Source organism: Sceloporus occidentalis, unplaced genomic scaffold (genome assembly GCF_023333645.1).
Source record: "Sceloporus occidentalis isolate IW3139 unplaced genomic scaffold, rSceOcc1.0.p SCAF_9, whole genome shotgun sequence".
NCBI classification, from domain to species: Eukaryota; Metazoa; Chordata; class Lepidosauria; order Squamata; family Phrynosomatidae; genus Sceloporus; species Sceloporus occidentalis.
The window spans coordinates 23,125,056-23,137,075 of record NW_028316989.1 but is presented as its reverse complement, the minus strand read 5'-3'; positions in this window follow the sequence as shown (position 1 = coordinate 23,137,075).

Here is a 12,020-nt window from a genome sequence, read left to right as displayed (position 1 = left end):
GAACCTGGGAAAGGGATTATTTATGAATTTCATTGATTTGTAATGCTTTTACATTTTCATTTGATTGCTATTGTATTTATATTGTTTATTGATTTTGTTTTGTTTAAGTATTGGTCAGGGGATTGGGAAGGGATTATTTGTATTTTATTGTATTTTTTGTATTGTATTTTCTTACTGCTGTTAACCATCCAGATTTCCCATGATTGGGCAGGAAACAAATCTATCTATCTGTCTTCTCAAATGATTGAAAGTGTATGACTTGCTCAAGTGTGTTTATATGGCTGAGGCAGGATTCAGACCCTGGTATCCAGAGTCATAGTCCAGCGCTCTAACCACTACACTGCACTGACTCTCATGTGGAATGACAATGCCCCACCATAAATTTCTTTTCACTTTGTGTTTGTTGTGGTCTCACTTTGTACCTTTCCAGATGGACCTATTTCTGCAGAAATGCACTCCACTCCACTCCACATGCCTTGTTTGCATTGCTTGTGCTAATTTGAACCCTCTCTGCTGGGCAATAAATCTCACTCTTTTGACACTATTACTAAGTAATAGTTCTTCCCTTCCTTCAACTTGTGTTATTTTCTCTTTCCTCCACAGAAGCTGACATCCAGCATAAGAGGTTAAGTGTCAAGCTCCCTGTTCCCCAAACTAAGAAAAATACAGCTGGTACAAAATATTCCTTCATTTGCTGATGTTTTCATCCCTGTTCAGAGCTTGGTAAGCAGCATCCAATCCTACCATTTTGTGTAAGATTTGGATGAATGGTTTAGAGCATCAGACTGCTACCCTGAGTATGAAGCAAGCCAGGCACCTGTTCCCAAGAGCCTGGATAAAACAGTGTTTTCCCCTGGATTTTTGTTTTACAGCTGTCTCTGTGCTTATGAAGCTGATTTCAGAAATGTTAAACTGTTGTATGAAAAGATGTTCTGGCAAGTTTCCATGTCAGTGTGCCCCCATGCTTTCTGTCTCAAGGGTTTTGAAATGACTTCTGAGGTGTCCACCTTCTTTTTCTTTCAGTTTACTTCCAATACAACTTCCAAGACCCCCATGGGGCTGACTAGACAATTCTTTCTGAGTTTTACGGGAATATATCTTAGCTTTTATGGGCCAACTATTCCACGAGGCAAACAACAGGAATTCAAGGGAGATTTCTGACACTTCCTGGGCCTTGAGGATTTTCTTCCGTTCCCACTTTTTTAAATGAAATGCTCTTGTTCGCTCTTAGATTATATGGAACAGAGCACTTTTGTTCTTTGTTTTTTTCATTCCTACAGATTTTGTCCTCAGATGAGACTGGGCATATTCAGCATCATATGGCCATAGAACAAGTAACTTTGGAAACATAAGAACTCTGTCTCTAGAAGTCACTAATTTAAGGTACAACTGGCATGCCTATATGTTCTATGATAAGATAAAAGTCAATAAGGATTTAAAAAATCATTATATCAGAAGATCAATAAGGAGAATTTGGTTAAAATACAAAAAAGATTTTATAGAGAGATCCTGAGCTGGCTTTCCCTGCATGAGGCCCTTTGTAAAAGAGAAACGATAACGGAGAAAGGATGGATTATGTATAGAGGAATGCTAAAGGTACAGAATGATGAATATAAAATGAAAACAAGAGAAGAATTAGAAACGGAGGGTTACAGATCCAACTAACACATACATGGGAAGTTATGGGAAAGATTTAAAATAGACAAAAGAATAGAAGGAGTAGAAACAAAAAAGACAGACACTGAGATATTGTTGTGTGCAGATAATAGCCAGTTAAGAGGAAAGATTTATAAAATGTTATTGAAGATAGAAATAGAGGAATAAGTTCTCAAGGAGTGGGCTCAGAATATAGGTCATATTATACAATTAGAACAGTGGGAGAGAATGTGGTCTAAAGGAATAAGATTGACATTGAGTGGTGACTATAGGGAAAATTTCTATAAGATGTTTTATAGATGACATCTGATACCAAAAAGCTAGCAAAGAAGTATAAACGGACCTCCAGCAAATGCTGGAAAAGCAAAACTAAAATGGCATTTCTCTACCATATTTGGTGGACCTATAAGAAAGCTAAGGCCTATTGGGAAAATATACACAAAATAATGCAGGAAATCTTGGAAATATATCTATTAAATATAATAAGAGAGGAAGGAAAAAGTATATGGTATATGATAATGATGACTAGAATAATATATGCTAGACACTGGGAAAAATTCAATATACCATCACAAGAAGAATGGTTATTGAAAATAAGTGACCTAATGGAGATGGATAAGTTAACAAGACTAGTAAAGGAGAAGACATATAAAATGTTTGAAAAAAGATTGGGAAATATTGGAAGTATATGTGAAAAAAGAAAGATGCTCAAGGTAAATAATATGATGAAAAGGATAGGAAACTTAGGGTCTGGACAGATGGGTAGAAAGGGGCAGTGAGATGCCACCCGTTTCTGCCCCGGATGGAGGCCATAGCAACCAAATGCCACGGCCTCTGGGAGGTCTAAAAAGAACCCACTTTGATCATCTTGGCTTCTAGGGAGATTTCAGGCTTGATGTGTTCAAGGACCAATTTGTTTGCCTTTTTGGCTGTCCATGGTACTCTTCTCCTCATTTCAAATGAATTGATTTTCTTCTTATCCGCTTTCTTCATTATCCAGTTCTTACATCCACAGATGGTGATGTTGAAAACCATGGCTTGGGCAAGTCTAATGTTAGTGCTCAGTTGTATACAGACAAAACAGAGGTACTTACAGTAGCAGCCCCAAACCCAGGTATCGGGATATAGCCTCCAGTCCTAGATGGGGTGACACATCCTGAGGATGCTCCTCGTTCTGTCACTCCAGATGACAAATCAGGTAAATGTGACGATCAGGAGCACCTGTTATCAGCTTCGGCTGATATACCAACTACACCCTTATCTGGAAGTTAGGGACCTTGAAATTGTGGTGGTAACCTCTCATCTCGATTTCTGTTATGCCCTCTACATGGGGCTACCCTTGTGCTTAGTTTGGAAACTCCCATTAGTACAGAACATGGCAGCCAGACTGGTCTCATATAACACTTATCCTAAGATCACTTCACTGGTTGCCTATCAGTTTCTGGTCCCAGTCATCAACTTTAAAGCCCTAAATGGCTTAGGTCTAACCTGTCTTTGGGACCATCTCCTTCCGTATAATCCACCCAGGTCCTCTAGGAAGAATTTGTTGCAACCTATAAAAACTATAGATTGTCTGCAACTGCCCAGGGGATCTTTTTGGCAACTGCTCCAAGATTATGGAATGGCCTGTCCAATGATATCCATCATATTACCACCTTAAACAGCTTCAAAAAAGCTGTTAAGACGGATCTCTTCCGGCAGGCCTTTCCTGAATAGATAACCAATAAAGTTGAATCCGCTATGCCTATGATTTTAGCCACAGCCACTGTTCAACCTGTCTGTCTGTTTGTTGTTATTTTAAAGCATGTTTTTAATTATGAATTGTTTAATTGTATTATAAGGGGGTGGTGGTGTATTAGGGTCAGAGATTGTATGTTTTAACATGTAAGCTGCCCCAGTTGTACTACAGCAAGAGGCGGGATATAACTAATTATTATTATTATTATTATTATTATTATTATTATTATTTCTTTACTGTTTTAGGATCTTTTCTAGCTTTCATGGCTGCTCTTCCCATCCATAGTGTTATTCTGATTTCTTGGCTCCAGTTTCCATTCTGATCAATGTTTGATCCAAGGTGCAGGAACTCTTACTATTTTGATTTCAACATTGTCTAGAGTGCATTTCTGCAGATCCTCTGAGGTCATTATTTTTGTTTTCTTTATCTTCAACATTAAGCCCTTCTGCTTAGCATTAAGCATTCAGCATTCTAAGGTACACTTCTAATTTTACAGTGGCACATTGTATAGAAGCATACATAAGCTGGCATCCTATTGCCTAGTCCCAACTAGAGCAGGGTCATTTAATCAATTGTTGAATGGTGAATCAAAATAGCTAAATTTAATTGAACCAGTGGTTTTACTCTAACCTTACTCTTTAATCCTTACTCTTGTTAGGCCATTACTTATTGGCTATTTTCCTGTGGTGTCCTATTCAAATTAGGAATACCTGGGTTGTATAAATGCAAGCTGTGATTCAATATCAGGAAGCAGATCCTGGTAAACAAGTCTCTTTCAACCTGGAGTCTTGAGTTAAGCTCTCCAGATCTCTTTCTTGTCTAATAAACATACACAATATAACCGGCCTCACAATACTCTCCTGTCCTTATTGGAATTCAGTGTGCATGGTGTTAGACAATTATTGGCACCAAGGGGGATGAACATGCAGTTGATACATTACTGTGGCTCCCCGAGGGATGCAGCTGTTACCTCCGACTCATCAGGGATGACTTGAAATCCAGCAAAGAACTCTCTCATATGACAGAACTCCTGCTGCATGAGCTTTGTGGGTTGATTACCACCCCCTCCTTCACCACAAGGTTGTTCTTCAGTGTTGAGTCAGCAGTTTTGAACCTCATATTGATCTCTCCAGGGAAATCACAAAGGTGATGGGAATCTTGGGTGGAAAGGGAAGCAAAGAAATGCCACCCCTCATTCGTTTTTTTAAATGCATTGCTTTCTTGAGGAAAGGTCATGGAGCTAATTCCAAGGCAGAACTGATAGGCCTTGTGGTATGGTGCCAGAGGAATCAATCAAAGAATTCTGGGACCATTTCCTCATTAAAACACTGGGAGAAATTATCAGACCTATTAGTTGTGCAGTGCCAGCTTGCGGCTGACATGCCAAGGAGGTGGCGAGTACTCTCCATCTTTTTGGAACCAACAAAGGAGCTATCTTTTAGCGACTTTTTTAGAGCTTTTACCATTTTGGTTGTCCTCCTCTGGACATGCTCCAGCTTGACAATATCCCTCTTGAATGTGATGCCCAGAACTGGACACAATACTGCAGGTGAGGTCTGACCAAAGTAGAACGGAGTGACATTATTACTTCCCTTGATCTGGACACGTTACTTCTTTTGATGTAGCCTAGCATCATACTGTTTTTTTAAGCTGCTACACCACACTGTTGACTCATGTTTGTCAGGGATGCTTTGACTGAGAGTTCCTGCATGGCAGGGGTTGGACTGGATGGCCCTTGTGGTCTCTTCCAACTCTATGTTTCTATTATTCTATGTTCAGTTTGTGGCCTACTAAGACTCTTAGATCCATCTTGCATATACTGTTGTCAAGCCAGGTGTCACCCATCCTATATCTGAGCCTTTCATTTTTTTTTTTCTGCCTAGCATCTTAATTTTTTCCCTGTTTAAATTTATTTTGTTTTGGCACAACTAACAATTTTCCTCAGTCTTTTGTGAAAAGACTGGTTAAAAGTAGGTGTTGAGTATTTCTGCCTTTTCTCTGTTCCCTATTAGCATTTTGCCATCTTCTCCATACAATGGCCCTACCATTTCCTTCTTCTTTCTTTTGCTAATAGATGTGTCCCAAAAAGTTCCTTTTATTGTTTTTAACCTCTCTAGAAAGCCTGAGCTCGTTCTGCACTTTAGCTTTTCTGACCTTTCTCATATACAGTTAGCCCTCCTTATCCACAGATTTTTTAATCCACGGATTCAAGCATCCACAACTTGAAAATATTGAAAAAAAGGATAAATTCCAAATAGCAAAGCTTGATTTTCCATTTTATATAAAGGACATCATTTTGCTCTGCCATTATATTTAATGGAACTTGGGCATCCATGGAATTTCTTATCCATGGGGGATCCTGGAACCAAACCCCAGTGGATAACAATGGCCCACTATACATGCCAGCTATTTGTTTGAATTCCTCTTTGGTGATTTCCCTTTTTAAAATTTCATATGCATGTCCCCTTTAAAACTTAATTCAACTGAAAGTTCTTTAGTCATCCATCCTGGTTTCTTGAGACACTTCCCATTTTTCCTCCTCACTGGAACTGTTTGAAATTGTGCCTTCAGTATTTCATTTTAAGAAACTCCTGTCCATCATGAACTCTCTTCTCTTTTAGTATGCCTGAACATGGTATTATCCCCAGTATTTCCCTAAATTAGTTCTCAATCTTTGACTCTCAGGTATTTTTGACAATACCTCCCAGAATCCATGATCATTTGCCAAGCTGGCTGGGCATCTAGGATCTGAAACCAAAAGCATATGGAGCACCAAAGGCCGAGAACCCTTTCATGATTGGCTGCCAAAACAAACATGCTACTGTACACATAAAGAAAAGCTAAAGCTCTTTCTTACACATGCTTGCACAGATACATTGGTGAAGAATATTCACAAAAGATCTGGAAAGTTAGGTTCCCTCCCACCCTTCCCTCCAAGGGACTGAGAAAAAGAAAAGTCTCAGAAATTATTCTTTTGTTCCTTCTAAGGAATGTGGAGTTGAAGGCTTTCATGGCTGGTATCCATAGTTTTTTGTGGGGTCTTTCGGGCTCTGTGGCCATGTTCTAGAAGAGTTTCTTCCTGACGTTTCACCAGCATCTGTGGCTGGCATCTTCAGAGAGTCTTCCCAAAAGAATCTTCTCTGAAGATGCCAAAGCCATAGATGCTGGCAAAACGTCAGGAAGAAACTCTTCTAGAACATGGCCACAGAGCCTGAAAAACCCACACACAAAAAAAAAAAACCCTCTTCTAAGGAACTTTTACTCAACTTAGTTTTAAAAAAAATGCAAGAAAGAGACATGGATTAAAATAAAAATAAGAAGCATGTGTCTTTGTAGCCTTGTCTTCTTGGGAAGCACCCTTGCCAGTTTGGCATGCCTCTGCTTCCCAGACAGCTCCACGCCTGAACCCAATTCACCCTATAGAGGAAACTCCAAGTCGCCTGATCAGTTAATTTTTTATAAGAGTGCCTCAAGACTCTCTAATGGAAAGCTGGTCCTAATAACTACACCGCATTAATCCTTTCAGCAACCCACTGTGTTGTACGTCCAGTCTCTGTGCTGGGATAATGAAATGGGTGGGTTTAGCTGTGCCTAGCTGAAGTGCCTCTAAATTGCCACTGCCTGCTAGGAATACATTTGGTTCTTTTGTCTCTCCCCCTCCAGAATCTGCCCTCTCCCCTGCCCTTCAGAACAAACCCCTGAAGCATATGCCTGTCCCTCCATGTTTATGTGTATAGCTTTTGCGCAGCTGAAGCTGTGTCTAGAGGAGCATTCCCTGTGGCTAGAAAAGCAAGATTAATCAGCCCTTCCTGGAGAGGTTCCCTCATCTGTGAATTGGCTACAAAACACCCACTTCTCTCGTGAGAGATAGCGTTTTGTTATATGCAATTAGGCCATACACGCGATGCTGCATGGGAGCTGTTAAGTTCACATCGGGGGATTGTGGCCTGCTCTCCAGGAGCCCAAGCGGATGCAGCCGAGAAAGTAGTTAGAGTTGGAGGCCTATGCTGTGCAAGCTGCAGAAAACCCATTGCCCCAAGGAGTCCTCTCCATGTGGGAGGAGGACAACAGCTGCAAGCTTAGAATCCAAAGAGTGAGGAGAGATGTTTGTGTAAAACCAGAGAGACCTTGAACTGTGATACACTGCTGTCTGTTTTCCAGGGGGAGTTGTGTTATTGAACTTTATCGCACAGGGCTCCAGGCAGGGATGAGAATGAGACAAAAGGATCCTGGAAGGAAACGGGTGGGGGACACATTTTACTGCACACAAGGAAGTCCCTCACTCATTCCGTTCCCTGCCCTTCCATTCCCAATCAGTCCACAAAGGAGGAGATTTTTGAGAACTGTTTTGAACAGTTCTCAAAAATAGCCCCCTCTGGAATGGATGGGGAACAGATGGGGAATGAAACAGAATGAGTGAGGGACTTTGTGTGCAGTAAAATGCGCCCCCCACTCATTCCTCACTCTTCCCTGGTCCCTTTCGTTCCATTCTCATCCCGTGCTAGCAGCTCATGGTGCGATAAAGTCCACTGTGTGCCTTCAAGTACAGTCGGCCCTTCTTATACATGTATTTCTTATACACAGATTCAAGCATCCGCAGTTAGAAAATGTTCAAAAAAAGTATAAATTTCAAATATCAAACCTTGATTTTCCATTTTTTTATAAGGGACACCATTTTGCTATGTCATTATATTTAATGGGACTTGAGCATCCACGGATTTTGTTATCCACGGGGGATCTTGGAACCAAACCTCTGTGGATAAGGTCCACTGTAATTTCTGACTCATGGTGACCCTAAGGCAAACCTATCATGGGTTTTCTAGGTGACATTTGTTCAGAAAGCAACTGTGAAGTTGAGAGAGAATGACCTGCCCAAGGACACCCAATGGTTTTCCATAGCCAAGTGGAGTCTCCCGAAATGTAGCCCAATGCTCAAACCACGTTGGATCTCTTTCAAGGAGAGCGTGTGCTATAAAATAAAAGAGTCAGACACCTCAATTTGAACACATGTTCAGGTGTAAATACTACAGCTCTCTCTAATTAATAATAACAATGGTATTGATTAGCTATCTCAGCAATTCTTTCTGTACAATGGATAGGCAATGGGCAGTTTCCCAGAGCCCCTAGCGTAGCCTCCACCAGAATCCTCGCAACCTTTCCCTATACTAAAAAATTGCCCTTGAAAGATCAACTACACCTTCTAGGGCACTGTTTCCCAAACTGCAGTCCTCCAGATGATTTGGACAGCTCCCAAAATTCCTGACTGTCAGTCAAGCTGGTTGGAGGACCAAAGTTTGGGCATTGCTGCTCTAAGTGTTGTTATTGGCCTTTCTCCACAATGTTGGTTTCCATTTATTAAAAACACTTTAAGATTGTTTAACTGAATCCTCATTGATTTAAATTTAAATTGTTCCAATTCATTTTAAATAGATTTTTTTTGGTCTGTGCTTATACTGTGGTCTTCTGATATAGGGTGAAATGCACAAAAGTGTGTGTGTGTGTGTGTGTGTGTGTGTGTGTGTGTGTGGTTGTGTTTCAAGAAGAGTATCCCTATTTTAGGAAAGAGGAGAATCAAAACTAGAACCATGCCCTATGAGGGGTGACTTATAGAGCTGGATATGTTTAGCCTGGTGAAGTGCTTTGAGAGGTGATAGTGGTGGAGTCTCCTTTGGAGGTTTTTAAACAGAGGCTGGATGGCCATCTGTGGCAGTGGGCTGGACTGAATGACCCTTGATGTTCTTCCTACTCTAGGATTCTATGTGCAAGCAAGGAGCATTACATTCATAGCATTATTCCTGATGCAGCTCAAGATATATTATATTTTCCCAGCACATGATAGATTTTGTTCTAACCCAGGTCAACGGAAGCCTGACACTGACTGGTTTCATTTAATTTCAATTACTGGCCATGGAAACATTTGCTCTTATGAGCTGAGCTTTTTCCAAAGGCCATCAACAACAACCCATTACGGAGTTGTTATTTATTGAAGGGCATGCTAATTTTACAGGACCACAAGCCAATGATTCTCTGTTCAGCTTCAGCAAAAGGAATAATTCATTGATGCCTTTATGTTCGCTGACAGAACAAGCACCTGTGTTCAGGAAACTCTGGCCAGACATTGAGCATGACTTGAGTGTGAAGAAAAATACAAAAATGGGTGCATTATTATTATTATTATTATTATTATTATTATTATTATTATTTGCAAGTAATTGACACAAAGCTGCTGGTATCACAGTAGCTGGACAGTCAGTATTGTCTCTGATACATAAATTCTGATAGGATTTTTATGAATACAGAGAGACTCAAAACACTGACAGTCATATGGGAAGAAATGATACTCTGAGGTGCTGGATTTTATGAATTTTGACAAGTTCTTATCAAAAATGAATGGAATGAAATCCTTACCCATCTGCACTGGCCAAACTCAGTTGGTGCAGCTACTTCTAGTAGGAAGGGGTTCCTACTGTAGTGAGAGTTGGAGAAACATTGCTTATTTTGGACTGCAACTCTGTGAACCCTACAGGGGATTCTGGATGTTGTAGATCCCAAAAATAAGGAATCCAAGCTGTGCTTTTGTCTGAATTTCTCTGAAGATACCAGCCACAGATGCTGGCGAAACATCAGGAATAAACTCTTCTAGAACATGGCCACAGAGTCTGAAAAACCCACAAAAAACTATGTGCTTTTGTTTGCTTTCCATGTATCTGTTAAAGAGAAAGCGCATCTCAAATAAGTGTGTGTGTGTGTGTGTGTGTGACACACACACACACACAGAGTAGCCCTAATTTGCCATCATAGTCAAGGAAAATATATGTGGGGAATTCAAAGCCAGAGCTTTACTAAGTAAGAATCCAAAGCCATTTGCCTGGGTGGTCAAATCTAGCAGTTTCTCTTTCACCCACAACCAGTTGTTTTCAAGCTAAAAGTGCTTATAGTGGAATTTATGGGAGAAATTTAAGAATTTTGGAATTTTAGTATTAAAAAACTAAAAAAAACAAAAAACAAAAACCCACAGAATTTTTCAAATGTTTCTAATGTGCATCTACATTACTGACTGCAATTAAAGGAGGAAATGAATTATGGCTATTAAGGCATTGAAGGATTCATTCGGACAGCCACCAGTCAGACTGAACATTGACTGGCATTTGGCAGGCTTCAAGATAAATGTCCTGCTTCTAAGGGAGAGCGTTAGGAATAGCCATAATAATAGCTGATGTCTCAATATGTTATAGAGGGATCTGCTGGACTAATTTGGGAAAAAATGGAATTTGTATATGGTTAAATGATACAAATAAAAAATAAATGGGGAAAAAAAGGAATAGCCATAATTTTCCTTTGTTAGTTCCGCTCTCCACTGTGTAGTGCTTTGTTTATGGGGCAATATATATTCAGTTCAACTGGCCAAAATGGAGTGCAAAATGTACAAAATTGGGTTTTGGGAAATGTTCCAGAGGTGGGATATGTCAGATGTGAGAGACAGGTTGGAACAAAGACAAAGATATCTCAGAAGTTAAAGGAAGAAATACCTGTTAACTGGCATTCATCTTTCCACTTATCCTATCATTGCTCAGGAATTAATAATTTTAGTGGAATTATTATGTTTTAGTGAAAACGTGACCTTGTAGGTTAGTCTGAATTAATGTCATAAGAATCTCTCACTCTGTGTGTGTCTTTAAGTCAGCTTATGAATTTCATAGGGTTTTCTTAGTGAGCCTGAAATAGGACTTGAAACTGAAACTTTCTCTCATCTTTCAGGGTGTCTCTTTGCAGAATCTTTCCTGGAGAAGAGAGGTTGAGAGGTAAAATGATGGTCATCTTTAAATAACCAAAGGGTTGTCATGTAGAAGATGGAGTGAGCTTGTTTTCTGCTGGTCCATAGGAAAGGGCCCAAATCAATGGATTTAAATGACTAGAAAGGAGAGTTTGACTAAACATTAGGAAGTGCTTCCTGATGTTCAGAGATCTGACAACAGAATAGATTACCACAGAAGGTGGTGGACTTCCCTTCATCGGAAGGTTTTGGAAAGCGGCCTCACAAGAAACCTTTGACAGTAGATTCCTGAACTGACAGGGGTAGGATGTGATGATCCTCAAGTTTCCTTCCTCCTATATGATTCTATAGTGATTTTGCCCAGCTACCTCCACTGGACTGTGTTCAGATATTCATAAAATCATAGAATCATAGAATCGTAGAGTTGGAAGAGGCCACAAGGGCCATCCAGTCCAACCCCATTCTGGCATGCAGGAACTCTCAATCAAAGCATCCCCATTGACAGATGGCCATCCAGCCTCTGTTTAAAGACTTCCAGAATAACAATATTCTGTTATTTATTATACAGTGGACCCTTATCTTATGTGGGGGATCTGTTCCGGACCCCCCACATAAGCCGAAAAACACGTATGCTCGAGCCCCATTCAATATAACGGTGCTCATGTTCATGGCATGGCACAGCGTGTGTCACAGGCGCATACCCCATTTGTTCCTTTGCTGCACGGCTTCAGCATAAGCTGAAAGCCACGTATAGTGTGCCGCATATGACGCAGACACACTGCCCCAACATTTTTTGAACTGATGTGTGTATATGAATGAATTGGCTATAAAGGACAGCCCAGTTGTAACAGA